The 17,223-nt window shown below is 36.4% G+C and overlaps 1 long non-coding RNA gene across 1 annotated transcript; it reads left to right on the forward strand.

Moving 5' to 3' along the window:
* Positions 1-406: 406 nt before the first annotated feature.
* LOC137012142 (uncharacterized) lies at positions 407-3,225 on the forward strand. The gene is made up of 6 exons (XR_010893549.1): positions 407-463; positions 719-826; positions 1,316-1,415; positions 1,539-1,692; positions 2,758-2,833; positions 3,093-3,225. It is a non-coding gene; the product is annotated as an uncharacterized lncRNA (long non-coding RNA).
* The last annotated feature ends 13,998 nt before the right edge of the window (positions 3,226-17,223 follow it).

A 17,223-nucleotide genomic window follows, 5' to 3' on the forward strand; every position in this document is an offset into this window, starting at 1 on the left:
TAAATAATTTTTAAAAGAAACGTCTCTACCGTGTATGTAGCGTGTACTATTTGAAATCCTGCGGGCAGGAAGTGCGTGGGGAGCGGGAGAGACGCTTGAGTCGAGGCTGAGGGGATCCTCGCATTACAATTATTGAGTTTAGGTTTTTAAATTAATGTTTGTCAGTTCTTTTATTTGTCTTTTTCACGTTAGCTCTGACTTATTGATCTATTTGTTCGACCAAAATGACGAAGAAAGTCTGTGAGTAAAGACATAACGTTAGTTAAGGCTTATTTCATTTGACTAGCGCGAGGTGTTTTTTTATCCTGTTTTTTTTAGTAGAATGAAATGGTTGCGTATTTACACAACTAATTAATGCAGCAAACAAGTTTTTTTCATTTATAAACACTGATTCCCCTTCCCTTTTAGGATCTAAAACTCTTCAATGTTTGACGACTAGGACACTTTGCAATAACTTTACATGGTAAGTAATTTCTATAAAAACGGCTATAATTGTTAATAGATAATATGAATTACCAATGTTGGACATGTTTGAATACAATCCATCTAATGCTGTCTATTGACTTGAATGTTATCCTCATTAACAAACTTTAGACTAAGAATTATCCATTCCAAAACATTCATCAACTCCCTCTTATGCCATCTCAAATGCATGTGACTTTTTTTTTCTTGTTGTTTTGTATTAATTTTGTATTTATTTATTTTTTTATTCTCACAGTGACAGTAGCCATTGACATTACATTAATCACAGAAGATCACAGTTCCAGCTAAAAATATTTACTGTTCTACTGAAGAAATAAAAAAAGTCAACTTGGATGGCCTGATGGTAAGTAAATTAACAGCTAGCTTTCATTTTTCGGTAAAATATCCCTTTAATCAAGAATGATTAAATATATTGGGGTATAAAGCTAATTTATTAATTGATGCATGTTTTATTTTCAGACTTATAATTATGTATTATAAATTCATAATTTTAAATGAAACCAATGACTGATTCAGATGCATTTCTTAATTGCAAATCTGTAATATTTTAGCACTGACGAAGGCCTGTGTGCTGAAATGCATTGGAAAAATAAAGAGTTGATTTTTTTTAGCTCCTTTTATTTATTTATTTTTTTGGATCCCTCAACGCCACAAGTGTTGCTGGTATTGTCCATAAATATATTAATTGCAAATTTGGCCAGTTATTAATGAAATTTATTTTTATATTTTCTTGTCCTTTGCTATTGCATATCTGCAAAAAAATTATTCCCTATTACAGATTATTGTGCTTTTTTTTTAAATAAGAAAAATAATCACAATTGCTTTATCACAGACTGAAAACATTCACCTGTGAAGTGTGTCCTGAAGGCCCTTATCTTTTTCCTGAGAGAAAGTCCTGAAGACCTCATCAAGGAGTACTTTCTGAGTTGAACGTAAGAATATTCTATTTTGGTTTGTTTTCAGAAAAATAAGTCTCAATTTGTGTATTTTGTAGTTATGCTACAAAATTTATGTGACCAAATTTTTTTATTTTTTTTTTATGTTCACTATTTTAGGATAACCCGACTGATGATTGAGGAGCAGCTCACCATGGCGATGTTCATTATTTGGAAGGAGGGGGAGAACTTCATGAACCATCTGCTGACATTGAGGGAGTTAAAGTTTTGAATCAACTTACTTCAGTTACATCAGCTTGTGCCCTGCTTCTAGGTATGATATACATCATCAACCTGGCTTGTCCAAAACCCCTTTGATTTACTTTGTATGTGTATGTTAGAGCTGCACAATTTATCGTAAAAAAAGATTGCAATCTCGATTCAAACACCCACGTGATCCTACTTTATTATTGACAACGATTCGCCTGCGTCTATTAAACCTTTGACAAAAATCCTACCGGAACATTCGGTGTTCATGCTGCCACTGATCCAGAAACAGCAGTTTTGAACCACACTGTAGTTATTCAAGGATTTGGTTATTTGATTTCTTTTACAAATATTAAAATTATCACAGAAGTAATAAGATAAAAGTTTAGTTAGGATATAAATCACTGGACATTAGATAGCGATCAAAATAGAGCAAATCGAAACTAACTTGGTGCTTCAAATAACTGTTGTATATAAATTACCTTGTTAAGCCACTAGGTGGCAACCAGTGACGTTGTCATTGAATCATTCATTCAATAGATTCGTTAAGGTTAAACCCTGATTCATCCAGTAGTGAAACAAATATTTATTAATGAGCTATTAATATATTCAAAACCATTTTTTAAAAATAATTCATTCAAATTAAACATTTTCCAGCAATTAATATTTTGCTAGAACTAGTAAATTAAATGTTATTTTTAGTTGTCTATTTAGAATCGTGGGAGAATTGCGATCTCTATTTGCAACCAAAAAATCATGATTCTCATTTCATCCAGAATCCTGCAGCTCTAGTGTATGTCTCGTACAAATGTGTAGTTGTATGAATATACCCAGTTGTGTTGTTTGAGAATTGCTTTGATTTGTGCAAGGGTAATCACCTTTAAAGGATTAGTTTACCCAAAAATGAAAATTCTGTCATTAATTACTCACCCTCATCATTGGAGGGACAGAAACCTCTCAGACTTCATCAAAAAGATCTTAATTTGTTTTGAGTTCAGAAAAAGCATATGCATAAAATACGAAGTATACTTTGGGCTTTACACACAGTAATGAATGTTTAAAAAACAAAACAAGTATTGGGGAAAAGCATCCCGCATGTTATGTTAACCTAATGATGTTATTTCGTTTAAAGGCCTACAGTTGGAAGCAGCTTTTCTCCTCTTGCCGCACTGTTCAAGGTGGACCTGGGTTTGCTGTTTGACATTGAGGTGAGCCATGAACAGTTGACTACAGTGTGTGAAGCACAATCTAATCAAAGCACGACACTTATTGCACATTTTGCTATACAAATGATAATACACAAATTATTCTCTCAATGTGAAGAGAAAATTACATTCATTTTCAGTTAATGGCCAAAAGTATTTGAGCAGTTGTATATGACATTAGTTGAAATTAATTTAGCTTATAAGGTTTGCCTTTCAAATAAATATGTGAAGATGGTTAATGCTATTATCCCCTCTTCTCCAGGGCCATGCTCAGACTAGCCCTCCTGTCATCCCAACACCTAAGATGGTGCCTAATGCCTGCAGGAGGATCATCTCATGCAGTATGACCACATTTTGTTCACGTTGGATGGCCAGTTAATCAGAGTAGAGTGAGGACATCTTGATGGCACTGGACCTCCTCCTATGTGTATATTTTGCATTTGGAATCGAATCCAATCCAGTATCCTAAAGGACTGAAAAAGACACTGACCTTTTTGAAGTGTGTTGTTTTGAAATTGAAGGATGCAGACGGACTTCCTGTCACTGTAAATTGAGTGTACAACTCAATCTGCAAGTAGAATTTCGGAGTCAATATTCTCTCTCGCTCCCTTTCTTATGGTTTTAGTTCCAGTTTCTATATTGTTTTTGATATCATGAAGGATTTACAAAAATGTTAGTTTCTATATTTTGGACTTTTATTTATGTTGCCTAGTAGGTTTTTTGTCTTTATTTTTGTTCTTGTACTATATTTTTTGTTTTGTACTATTTGATTGATCTTGGGTAAATAAATAATGTACATTTCTACATTTTGGACTTTTATTTATGTTGCCTAGCGGCTATGGATTTTAATTTTACTATTATAGGTGCATATATATGTGCATATATGTACCTATATAGGTATATGTATGCACATATATATATGTGTATATATATATGCGTACATATGTGTGTATATATATGCGTACATATATGTACATATATGTTTATATAATATAGGAAAACGGCCAATTTTATATATGTCACATATATTAAAAACCTATATCAAAACCTATATTGAAACATATATGTTTATATAGGTTTTTTCCATGTGGGATACCTTTTATCGCGTGTCGCATCGCGTCTGGTTAGGACATGGTGTGAGGCTAACCTATTCATACTAAAAGCTAAAAAACTTACATTTTGATTTCAGTGGGACTTTAAAAGTTTGTCAGTGCAATAAATAGACATCCATGAACAGTCAACCACTCACACCTATATCACTTGCACACCGCAGCAACCTAAACAGGAAATATAATGGAAATAAAATGAGACAAACCGTGCTCTGTTTTCATATTTTCTCCCTTAAAACCTATTCCTGAAAATGAAAAATAAAACTTTAATAACAGTCCAAACTACTCCAACAAATCCCCGAAGCAAAAACAGGCTCCATTAAATCCCTAATAAATGATTCTGTGGAACAACAAAACTCGTCCTTGCATGCTGGGAATTCACATCAGCATAGAGAAAGTAAACAATATTCTCATTTCTTATTCTCAGACAAAATGTGCACTGCTTTAAGGTCAGCAGATTTAAGATTTATATTATCAAGAGATAGCTTAAGTTTTATTAAGTTAGAGCTGTGTAATTCAAAAACAAACATATTGTGAATGATCAATAAAATTTAAATTTCTGTACCATAAGTTGTTTACCATGAAAAAAAAAATTCAAGCATTTTACGATCTTCTATTGCTATGTACTAATCTCTCTTGTTGTAAAAGTGCAGGGAACTTTATAAAGAGGTCATCCAGGGCAATAAAATTTCCTGCTGTGGCCAATAGACACTTTTCTTTATTGGCTTTTCCTTCACTGTTTGTCCAACTCCATATGTCTGGCTCATAGGTTCTCCGCTCTCTGTTCCATCCATCATTTACTCAGTGTAGTCAATTTTGCCGACCCTGTCCAATTCAGCCAGACCAGACACTGTCTCATACAATCACTCTCTCTCTCTCTCTCTCTCTCTCTCTCTCTCTCTCTCACACACACAAGAAAAAGTCTGAGATGTTATTCCTTACCTTCAGTTATTCACAGAATTATGATTTAAAAAAAGAGTGCCATGATTGACTGTAATGTGTATGTTCTGTTTAGATATATTTTTCTCTGTTTCCAATTATCTCCCTGTTATTTAAACTCAGAGTTCTGTGCTGTTCATCATCCGTTATTACGTATGGTATAGTGGTTGTGTTTGTTTGGATACTCCTTCATCCTGTGCTTTTTTAGCCTCTTGTGACAATGCCATATAACTAATTGCTATGTATTTAGATTCAGGCTCACCATTTTGTCCAAAGGCCTCTTTCCTTTTATGTCAATGTGAAATGTGTACTAGACAGATACGTAGTATGAATTTTCCTATGCAAACATGATGCGTAAATACCTAGGAGAGAAAACCTAAAGAAAATGTTATTTATGACTTACAAAGACTGTCAATCCACACAATCCACGCCATACATATTTATCTTCTGTATTGCATTTAGAATGCATTGAGAGTGAGCAATTCTATTTCAATGCAAATTGAAGCTCCTCTTAAAGGAGGTTTATGGAAAATTACAAATGGACACTCTGTGCTTTAGCGACACTGCGTCTAACAAATGTCTAGGGATGTTTGCATATTTTAAAGCAGCGTTATTGTCGAATTGAAATAGGTATTTTAATCCAGAAAGGAGAGGAACACTAACAAACTGAAAAAGAGGCTGCAGTGTTATCTGAAATGGATGGCTTCTTCATTTTTGCAGTAGTACTCCACTATACTTGAGTCAGCAAGACTCAATTTTGTCCCCTCATTGTCGTTCAGTGTCGTTCCAGACACAGACACACAAATAAACCTCTGCAGTATCTGACAGCTCCCATATTTTGCAGCCAAGGAGACCCAACATGGCTACATCAATGTATCACTCTAAAAATGTAACCTTAAAGGCCTGCTGAAGTGTCTTGGAATGTGCAGCATTATTCAATGTGTTGACGTAATTTCAACTGAAACAGGAAGACAGGGCGATATATATCGAACAGTCCCACCCCTTTTTTTAAAATAGCCAATAGCGTTTTGTTTATAACACAGCTCGGCCAGAGCTGTTAAACTCAGTAAAACCTCTGTTTCCTTTTAATATCTATGTGCCATTCATCATGTAGAAACTAGTAAATGTGTGAACAAATGACTGATTTCAGCCACAGATTCAGCATCTGTTTATAGTGTAGGAGGGCGCGGGATTTCAGATTTTAGAGAGCATTTGATTGGACAGAAGATTTGATGCAAAGGTGAAGTGCGATGTGATGTCATGAAAATCCATGATCCATTTAAGCGGAAGTGAGAGATTGTAAGTTTTGAATGCTTATATCTCCTAAATGCGAATTTTGTCATTGTTTTGGAACACACCAGCTTATTCATAACACTAAGTCTAACTTATTCATACTAAAAAGCTAAATAACTTAAATTTTGATTTCAGGGGGAGTTTAAAGGGTTAGTTCAACCAAAAATGAAAATTTGAATTTTTTTTTTGGCATACAAAAAGTATTCTCTTCACTTCATAACATTAAGGTTGAACCACTGTAGTCACATGAACTGTTTTAAATATGTCTTTAGTAGCTTTCTGGGCATCTGAAAGTGTTAATTATCTTGCTGGCAATGCAGGCCTCACTGAGCCATTGGATTTTATCAAAAAAATCTTCTTACGGCTATGGAACAACATGAATAATTAATGACAGAATTTTCATTTTTGAGTGAACTAACTCTTTAATGTGCCCCTATAATGTTATTTTAAAGGTTCCTAATGTTGTTTTGGAGTTGTTTTCTCCTGCAATACGTTTACATGCACTCAAGGTCAAAAAATACTTTCTCATAATATACACTGCACATCACCTACTTTCTCAGAGTCAGAAAAAATGACCTTGAAAATTCAACCTCTCTAAACCCCTTCATTCTGAGAGCCTACTCTGCTCTGATTGGTCAGATAGCCCAGTCTGTTTTGCATGTGTCGGAAACAAAACGGCCGTTACCATATCTGAATTTCCAACCCAATCTCACGGCAATTCATATGTATTTTATGAGGTGGTTTATGAGGTGAGGTGGTTTTACTAAATCGTACATATTTTAGTTGCCGAATTCGTATGAAGTTGCCGAAGTTCGTATGAATTCGTACAAATGATCTACCCCTAACGCCGCCCCTAACCCTACTCGTCATTGGGGTTTAGACGACTCGTATGAATTCGTACAAGTGAGGTCGTATGAATTTGTATGAATTAGTTACCTCATAAAATACGTACGAAATGATGATGAATGATGAAACATCGGAACTAGCTGTTCAACCCGAACCTCCATCACAAGTATACCTCCATCACATATTACACACTACATGAAAGGTAATATTCAAAAAAGCATGGTGAGGCACCTTAATCCTTGAATTGAATTGAAAAGTTTTGCAGGGAAACCAACAACCCACTACATGATTATTCAGTCAAGAAGTAGTGAATAAACTGGATGTATATATGCGTTTGAGTGCTTGCGTCTTCAGCTGTGCAGATGGTCTAAATATTAATGTAGTAGTAGTGGTGTCATTGAGCATAAACCCGTCCTTTTATTGAACTATTTGGATTTCATACTTCCTATCTATGGCCCAAGAAAGAGAAAAGAGGAAGAAGAATGAGTTCAGGGCTGAATTCCCTCTGAGCAGGACCACCTCCTGTGCAGGGAGCATGCAGAGGATAAAGAAGAATAAAACATTTTCGTTTCGTTTGGTTGGATAAAGGGCTTGTTTCGACTCTCTTCTGAATCATTTCTTACTGTATTCCATCTTGAGTTAAATGACCTCATCTAGTCCCAATTGTTAGGTCATAACTGAGCAATTTTTCAAAATTAGTTTTAACAGTCAGCAGATGGCATTTTAATTAATTGCTGAGTGTGAATTCTGTCTAATATTTGAGGATGAGTGCCCTATATGTTTTATTTCCCATAATGTTTTGTAACATTTTGTTATGCCGTTGCAGATCTGGAAGACATGCAGAGCTAAAACTGTGCTCGCCGCATTCGCAAGGATTTGATTGAATCAGCAAAATTCCTTTGAATTTAAAATGAACACGACAAATCCGCCTCAGTTTTTACTGCATTTCTTCCTGTGTGTATTTCCACATGACTGTAGTTCATGTTTTGAACATGAAAGAAAAATGTCTGCAAGCACATTTCAGTGTAGAATGTTAATAGTGTGAGTGAATAGCAATGAGTGATTAAAAAAGAGAAAGCATGTTAGAGGGTATTGAGGTCAGAAATACAAGGCATGAAAGAGAATGTCAGAAAAACAAACTAATGATAACAATAGCAGAACTTTAATAAATGCTGGCCAGCTGGCATTAGTTCACTTTCAAATATGTCACTGGAATATGTAGTGGATAATGAATGGTTTTTTATCACCCTAAATGGGTTTATTTTGCGATAATGACCAGTTGACTGTACATTATGAATCATATTTAATGGCTAGTTGAAATAATCTGAAATTATCTTACCTTTATATTAGCTAAATCCACACTATAATGTACAAAACAAACAGAAAAATCAAAATAATGCAACATTGTTACAGTAATATCAAGTCCTCTGAGGTCATTTTCAATACACAATAATTGAGACGCAAGATTACAGCAGTTGAAACGAGCAAGTCTGCGGTGAAAGTATCGCTAGTGCTCAGGGTATAGGCTAATTTGGTAATTAATTTGACAATTTGTGACTATTTAATGTTGGGAAATTGGTGGCTAATTCCTATGAATTCGTATGAACTCATTTGTAAATTTAATAACAAACCCCACCCCCATTATTAAAAAACAAACAAGCAAGCCCAGCCCAGGTTACAAAATGTAATGCAAAAGTAACATAGCACATTACTTTCCATAAAGAAATTTCTTTCCCCAACACTGGTTAGAATCATAATTTCTCAGTAGTTTTGCGGCTTTTTGGCTTTTGCTTTTGGCTTCTGATGTCAGACTTAACAAGTGGATAGAACCAGGTCCCTGCCCTATTTTTTTTGTGTACAATTTGGAAGAAAAGATCCGTCCCTACATCACCAATTTAAGCTTGGATGAATGAATATACATGCTAGTGTAGCCATGGACTACGGTGAGTAATGCATTTTTAGACCGATGGATGACACGATTGAGCAATGAGAATCAAGTATTCTAGATAGCCGTGTAATCAACAGTGATATAATATTATTTAAAGCTGCAGTCCACAAATTTTTGTTAAAAATTTACAAAAAGTATATAATGAGAATATACAACATGAATTCATTTTCCAAACCGTGTTTTCGTCTTATCCTGAATAATTATGGTACACTTATAATAAGTGTTTATATTCAGACTATTTCAGACCAGACTGGTAGGACTCGCGGCAGAGTATCACAGTAACTGCGTGACACGCCATAGACATACACGGAGAAAAGTAGCTCCGGCTAGAATGTTCCTCCGCAAGACGCATGCAGTTCTGTTTATTAACCGCTAGAGGGCCAAAATTCACGGACAGCAGCTTTAATGAAATGGGTTGAAATATAGCCTTAAAGGATAAGTTCACTTTCAAATAAAAATAAGCCCAAGCTTTACTCGCCCTCAAGCCATCCTAGGTGTATATGACTTTCTTCTTTCTGATGAACACAATCAGAGATATTTTTATAAATATTCTGATGCATCAAAGCTTTATAATGGCAGCGAACGGGACCAACGAGTATAAGCTGAAGAAAGTGCTTCCATCCACATCAGTTCATCTTATATGTATACTCCACACAGCTCTTTGTGTAAAAAAAAAAATCCATAGTTAAAGGATTAGTTCACTTTCAAATAAAATTTCCTGATAATTTACTCACCCCCATGTCATCCAAGATGTTCATGTCTTTCTTTCTTCATTCGAAAAGAAATAAAGGTTTTTGATGAAAACATTCAAGGATTATTCTCCTTATAGTGGACTTCAATGGCCTCCACACGGTTGAAAGTCAAAATTACAGTTTCAGTGCAGCTTCAAAGGGCTTTAAATGATACCAGACGAGGAATAAGATTCTTATCTAGAGAAACCATTGGTCATTTTCGAAAAAAAAAAAAAAATTCAATTGTATATGCTTTAACACAAATTCGTTCCGTAAGTAGAATAGGGAAGGCATCTTGGATGACATGGGGGTGAGTAAATTATCAGGAACATTTTTTTGAAAGTGAACTAATCCTTTAAGTTAAGTAAAATATCTAGCTTCTGCCAGACCACCTCCGTATTCAGTGTACAAAGAAATTGTAAAACTCTTGCAGTTCAAAAAGCTCAACTACGTCCTACGCCTTCCCTATTCAACATACGGAAAAAGTGTAACTGCCAGTCTACACTTTCATCATAATCTCAATACGGAAGGCGGTCTGGCGGAAGCTAGATATTTTACTTCATAACTTGTTAAATATATTTTTTTACACAAACTTCTGCTTCACTTTAGAAGGCCTTTATTAACCCCCCCCAGAGCCGTGTGGAGTATGTTTATAATGAATGGATGTGGATGGAGACACTTTCTTCCACTCATACTCGTGACCCCTGTTCACTGCCATTATAAAAGCTCATGCGTCAGGATATTTATTAAAATATCTGCAATTGTGTTCATCAGAACGAAGAAAGTCACATACATCTAGGATGGCTCTTTGTCCCTTTTACATCAGTTTCTTTCTTTTAAAATTGTATTTTTTTTATGCACCTTATCCATTTTTTTACCCAGTCTGTCGCTGGTTCACACAGCCACGGTTTTCAAAATAAGTTGTCACAAAAAACATAGAAGGCACAGATAGAAGAGAAGGTTGAGGTGAACAGAAACCCCCACCGAACTGTCTACTAACCTGGCAGCAGCGCAAGCGCAAGCCAGCTGTCCGCTGATAAGAAAAGCTCATAGAGAAAAACACGGAAGTGAAGTAGTGCCAGCAGATATCATGATTATTCTCATCTTCCTCCACCCTGCGTTGTGTCTGGCAGTCTTGGGAGATATGAAAAGAGATGAGAAAGAGAGGTTTGAAGAAACGCATCATGTGAGAATCACATCATGTGAAACACCATCCTGCCCATGTTTCTGATTATGTTGTCTCCCACTTTGAAGGTCATCAATTTTTAGAATTATACAGTACTGCAGTGTGCCATTGGGGATTCTTTTTAGTCTTGCAAGAAGTGCTGATCTGTTATCAGAGAAAAAAAAGAGAGATAGAAAGGAAATAAGAGAAAAAGTGACAAGGAGAGGGAGAGAGAAAGAGGCTTGCCTTTGCTGCGCCTGTGACTTGCAGAGGTTAATGCGTCTCTGCTGCGTTCTGACACACGGCTGCCTCATTTTCTCTTGCACATTATCTCCTGTCTTCAGAGGCGACAAAGCTAGTAAGCTTCTCTGACAGGCAGCAAAGGTATTGGCCTTATTTCCTTTCATTGTAAAAACAAGGCCACAGATTCGTTTGGAAATGGAAATCTGCAAATGTGAATGAGGATCTCTGTTGCTTACTGCAGAGCTGACGGACAGCAGTGGCTTCCTGTAGCAATGTGTGTGTTAGTGTGAGAAAGAGAGTGCAAGAGTCTAAAAGACACACACTAAGACTACAATTAAAATGTTACGCTTCACAGAAGTACACTGCCTGTATAGCATGTGTTAGCCTGTGGGTGCGAGACTGAGGCAATCAATCAGTCAGTCAATAAATTGTTAAGTGTGCCAAGCGTGTGCTACGTTAACTCTCCTCATACACTCACTCAGAGATCTAGAGAGGAGAAGGGGTTAGACATCACTACAATGAAGATGAATGACATGTTCCATACTGACCAAAAATGTTTCTGAGAAGAAATTCATTCAGGCATACATGCCAAAATCCTTTAGCTGCAAAAAAGACTGCTTTAAAGGCACACTATGTAGTTTTTCACCACTAGAGGTTGCCATTTCAAAACAAAGGCATAGCTAGATTGAGCGTGGATTCTTGGGAGATGTCGTCTTCACCTCACAGCAGGTGGAAAAGAATCGGGACGGGACTCAGGCAGAAATCATGTTCATGGATGAGATTATTAACGTTACTGTAGTATGAAGCAGTGCAGGGCCGAGTGTTGTGGGAGCACAATGAGGCAGCTTGAGCGTTTGCTAATGAGAGATGAGCACGACACACAGCTTGAGAGTAGTGGAACTTTTATTATGCCGCAGTCGCTGCTTCCGCTTCTTCCGGTCAAGCGTATGTGGGGTAAAGCAGCACTGTTCAGCACTGTATCATATTAGATACATTTGAGTGTGTTGAAAATTATGTTAAAACATTACTCTGTGCGATCGCTCGCACTGCAGTAAGCTAGATCGATTTTAGTCATGGTAAAACATGGTACCCGCTGTAAATCAAGAAAATGAGATTCAAACAATAAGAACGATTGATAATAACGATTAGTTTTCTATCTATAAATGTATCCGAACATTTGTTACCTTGTCTAATAAAACATAATATATTAAAGCGTCTTTGGTGTTTCCATGGTTTCTACAAAATAAAACTGGAAATCGAGGGTAACGCAGGTATAATGTCATCGATAGGCGATGCCCATGTCCTATGTAAAAATGACATATTTCTCCAGACCATTTTTTCCTTTCTTGCAAACATTTGGGATAATCTAAGTACACAAGTCAACAGAATATATAACCCTGTTCTAGTGGTTTTTGGATATTTTAATCCAAAAATTTTACATATTGTGCCTTTAATATATTTTATGTTTCTTCAGAAACATAGTTCATGCATTATTTTTATTTATTTATTTTTATGTAATATATATTATATATATATATATATATATATATATATATTATATATATATATATATATATATATATATATATATATATAGTCAACCCAAAAATTATTCAGACATTTTTGATATTTATGATATATTTTTACTAGTGGGTGCAGGACACTATAGTTCATTTATGTAAGTGAGGATAGCAAAATAAACTGTGACATATTATACCCAAAAATTCTTCATACAGTGGACTACCAGTAAAGTTGATAAAAATTTGGAACCAAAAATTTTTCAGACACTTTGACCTGACCATGTTTTGCTTAAGTGTTATCTGACATAATTAAGATTTTTTTTTTTTTTCTGACACAGTTTAACTCTGAGATCTTATCATATTTTATTACCATTTTTTTAAACTATAGTGAATAAACTGTATTAATGAATGAAATGTTCAAGGTGTCTGAATAAATTTTGGTTTGACTGTGTATATATATATATATATTGTACCAGTCAAAATATTAATATTATCACTGCACTATTTTTACTACACTGTAAAAATATCCTCTTAATTCAACTACTTAATTCTGTCACGATCACCATCTGTTCCTGTCATGTTCCTGTCACATCCCGGACTACATTTCCCATGATCCTCCATTGCTCATCACCTGCACTTACTTCACAATCACTCCACACTAATCACCACACCCAGCTGCAGCTCATTATCAGGACTATAAAGGACTTTCACTCACACCACCTCACCGCGAAGTCTTGATTTCCCAGTGTGTCATTTCTGAGCGTTTCTGTGTTTCCTGTCTGCCCGTGTTTGATCTTGCCTGTTCCTGTTTATTGACCCGTTGCTGCCTGTCCTGACTCTTGCCTTGTATACCGACCTGTGAATGATATCCGCCTGCCTCGATCTACTGCCTGTACTCTGACTACGACTCTGCCTGTTCCTTGCTGTTCCTGTTTGCCCCTGATCGACCCAGCCTGTACGACTATGCTCACTTTGAATAAAAGCTTGCAAATGGATCTCTGCCTCAGTCCCACTTCATTACAAATTCATTCAAATTAGCTCATGTTCAACTAATTTTTTCAAACCATTTAATCTTGTCTAATTTTGTATAACTTTCAAAAATTGGAAATTGGTTACATTATTTTGATGAGGTAATGATAAAACATATGCTGCCATGACTTATTGATCATATAATTTTTTACAGTGTACAAGACCAAATTGTGTGTATGGGTTCATAAGGTAATGACCGCTTGTGTCTCTGATAAGATAAGCAGATTGCCCCAATGTCCTCATCTCGTTTTCAGAGATAATGTATTAAATTAGTGTTCTCAATGTATAAATTGCCTAGCTGTTCAATACAGCCTTTAATTTTCCTCTGCACCTCCCATCCCACTCAGTTATTCATTGTGTTATTCTTTACCCTTGCCTGCACATTATTCTTTTCTTTGTTTATTTGACTGATTGCTGCTCCTCCCTTCATATACATCACTGTTTGTATTTTCTACCATGCAGGTACCTGATCCCTTAGGGGGGTGGGTAAATGGTAAATGCCATCTAAAAATACCCCACCCCCAATCCCTCCCCTTAACCCTCTGACTCAGCTCATCCCTTGGAGTAACCAGCAAAAATGAGCGAGAAAATGGACGAGTGACGACACTGGTACAATTACACATTCTCAGGGAAAATGTCATGTGTTTGAAATGCTGCTGGCCAGAAGGGATACATGGAGTTACTGTTTATGAAAGGGCAGAGAGTACTTTTGCGCAGAGAGCAGATGTTAACACACCCACATGCGTATACACACATTTTCATAGACATGGAAATCAGTTGCTGTTTCACTGAGAGGCGGCTTATGGAATAAAAAACTGATAGACGAAAATGTTTTTTGTTGGCAGTTGTGGCAAAAAGTTCCTTTTTGACCCTGTGTGAGAGAATCAGGAGTGGGCTACAGTGGATCAATGCATGAAATTAGAGCGTTTTCCCTTTTCCCTATAGTAATCTGCCCTATGTCCGAGAGAAGACCCCTGAGCTCCGATTGCGGATCAAAGCCCCTCGCTCCCCCACAGGCCCCCAGGGGCCGCGCCATAGACCTACTGCAGCATTTCTCATTCAAGCCATCTGCATTGAGAAAAGCCTCATGAGGCCCTCATCAATCATTGATCTACTTTAGTGACTGTAATTCCAATGAATCTGTTGAAGGATATGAGCTTAAATCAGCGCGCTAACATTACGTTTTGTTTGTCTGTTTGATCCTATCAGTTGCCGAAAAAATCCATTTGTATTATCTGTCTCGACCCATCTCGAGTCCAGAAGGCTTGTGCCTTCTGTTGTGCGGTAACTATTTCTGCATCAATACTTTCTGCAGCAGAAGGATTTATTTGACATCGAACAGGCACAATTTTCCATTCTCCCTTCAGCACCAGAAGTCCTTGTTTCAGACTAAAGCACACTTGACATTGCACATACGCCCATAACAAGCTCCCAACCAATCATGCATTCACGATAGGGTGCCGTCAATAGAATTACCCCTGAATTTTTAAAGACATTCCTCAAAAATGCAAGAAAATTCAATTAATCATTGATCCATCCTTCTCAGCGCAAACTGACTGATCTCATTTCAGTTCTGGGTTTGTCCGCAGGCTAAATATTATGAATATGAGGATGTTCAAGATAGGAAGACCCATTGTCGCTTGATCTCTTTTGACGTTGCACTCTAAATGCCTTGATTTTCAGGTAAAGTTGTAAGTCCTTAAAAACAGTGATTCATAATACATCAATTGTTTGGATTCTTGTCTCGGTCGCAGAGCAGCATTCGTACAAGTATCAGTGTCAAGATAAAACAGAATCGTGATGCTATGCCATTACAGAGCCATAGGTCTTAGTGTGTATTGACAATGATAAAAAGAAAATGCATCGTATCAATATGAATAGCTCCAAAATGAAGTGGTCCGAGGAAGCAAATGGGATGCCAAATAGTCAACAAAACTGAGGAATATAATATGAACCTTCAGCAGTCTCTGTGATGTTGCATTGACCCAATCTCACGACCCAGTCGAGCCAATTTAATTTTGTACTTCAGCCAAACAGGTGATGGAATTGACTTCTTGAGAGTTGCTGAGATACTAGCATCTGGGTATATGAATAAGGCAGAGAGACTAATGATTTTGGACACCTCATTTACCACCAGTCTGATAAAGAAGGAATTTTGTGTCCATGATCTTTAACTGCATACAAGTATAATATAACCTATCATGGGAAAAAATATTATGATGACCTGCAGGGAATGTAGTCACAATACATCCATACATATATGTGTGTGTGTGTGTATTATTTCCTGCTTAGGAAAATGTGTGTGTGTTAATGAGATGCCCTGTTTTGCTTGTGCTCCAGTTAAGTCAGTTTTGAGTCGCTCCATAATTGTTAATTAAATGTTGTGAAATGTTGTTTGGAGTGAGTAAATTCAATATGAAACCACAACTTTTGTTTTAAACATAAAAGCATGTCAAAACGAGTAAACTTCTTTATAGAGATAACAAAGAGGTTGAGATTTTGCACATGCTCTGTTTTGAATTTCAATGGGACTGCGATTCAGGACCTTGGACAGAGACACTGAGGTTGACGGCACCCTACAGAATGTCTGTTCACGCACAGTGAATGCCATGGTTGGTTAAAGCTGCGTAATTGATTCAGCCATTCAAATCTGATGGAGGACAAACGACAAAGTGACATTTAAAAGTCACTTTTGCAAGTATTTACTCATTTAAAGCCATCATAGACAGTATTTGAGAGAGTACAATAAGAAAGTCTTTATATGAAATACAACAACATTCGCCTGTAAAAAAGTGTTATTTTTTTCAGAACTGTCTTCTGGGTTCTCTAAAGCACCAGTAAATACATAGTTTTTAAAGAATGTGGCATTACTTGTGGCATTAGACCAGGGTTGCCAGGTTTTCACAACAAAACCCGCACAATTGCTATTCAAAACTAGCCAAATCGCATTTTGGGGAGGGTTTCCTCTGGTAAAAATCGCATTCCAGGGAGTAAAATATGCGTTTTTGGTGGGGTTTTCCTGGTAAAATTCATATTCCAGAAGCTAAATATCATGTTATTTGGAGTCGCTTTAACCCCTGAACATGAAAAACAACCCACGGCAACAGTGTAAAAGTAGCCCAATTCCGCGGGAAATCCGCAGACTTGGCAACACTTCATCCTTTTTTATTATAATTGTAATCTTTATACAAAACCAAATGTCACTAACCCATTGCTCATTTTTCACAGACAGCGTTCCTTAAATTTAAAGGCTAGATGAAGCAGTAAGAGTGATATAGAAAGGAGGAAATTGAGATTGTGATGAACAGAATGATTTATGATTCATGGGACTGAATAGAATAGGGAGTTAAAGACCAGAAAATGAAAACTCAGCGGTCATTCATTAAATGTCAACAAAATGTGTTAAATGTCTTTAGTCTCTTTCAAAGACTCACGTCTACCATTTGCTTTCTACACTGTAACATTATGTTCCAGTATCTAAATTTAGGATTTGTGTCTCAAATGTTTAGAAATACACTGGAAAGTGTCACAACACAACCCTTCTTTATGGTCAGCCATGATTGTTGTAAT

Source organism: Chanodichthys erythropterus, chromosome 22, assembly GCF_024489055.1.
Source record: "Chanodichthys erythropterus isolate Z2021 chromosome 22, ASM2448905v1, whole genome shotgun sequence".
Taxonomy (NCBI): Eukaryota; Metazoa; Chordata; class Actinopteri; order Cypriniformes; family Xenocyprididae; genus Chanodichthys; species Chanodichthys erythropterus.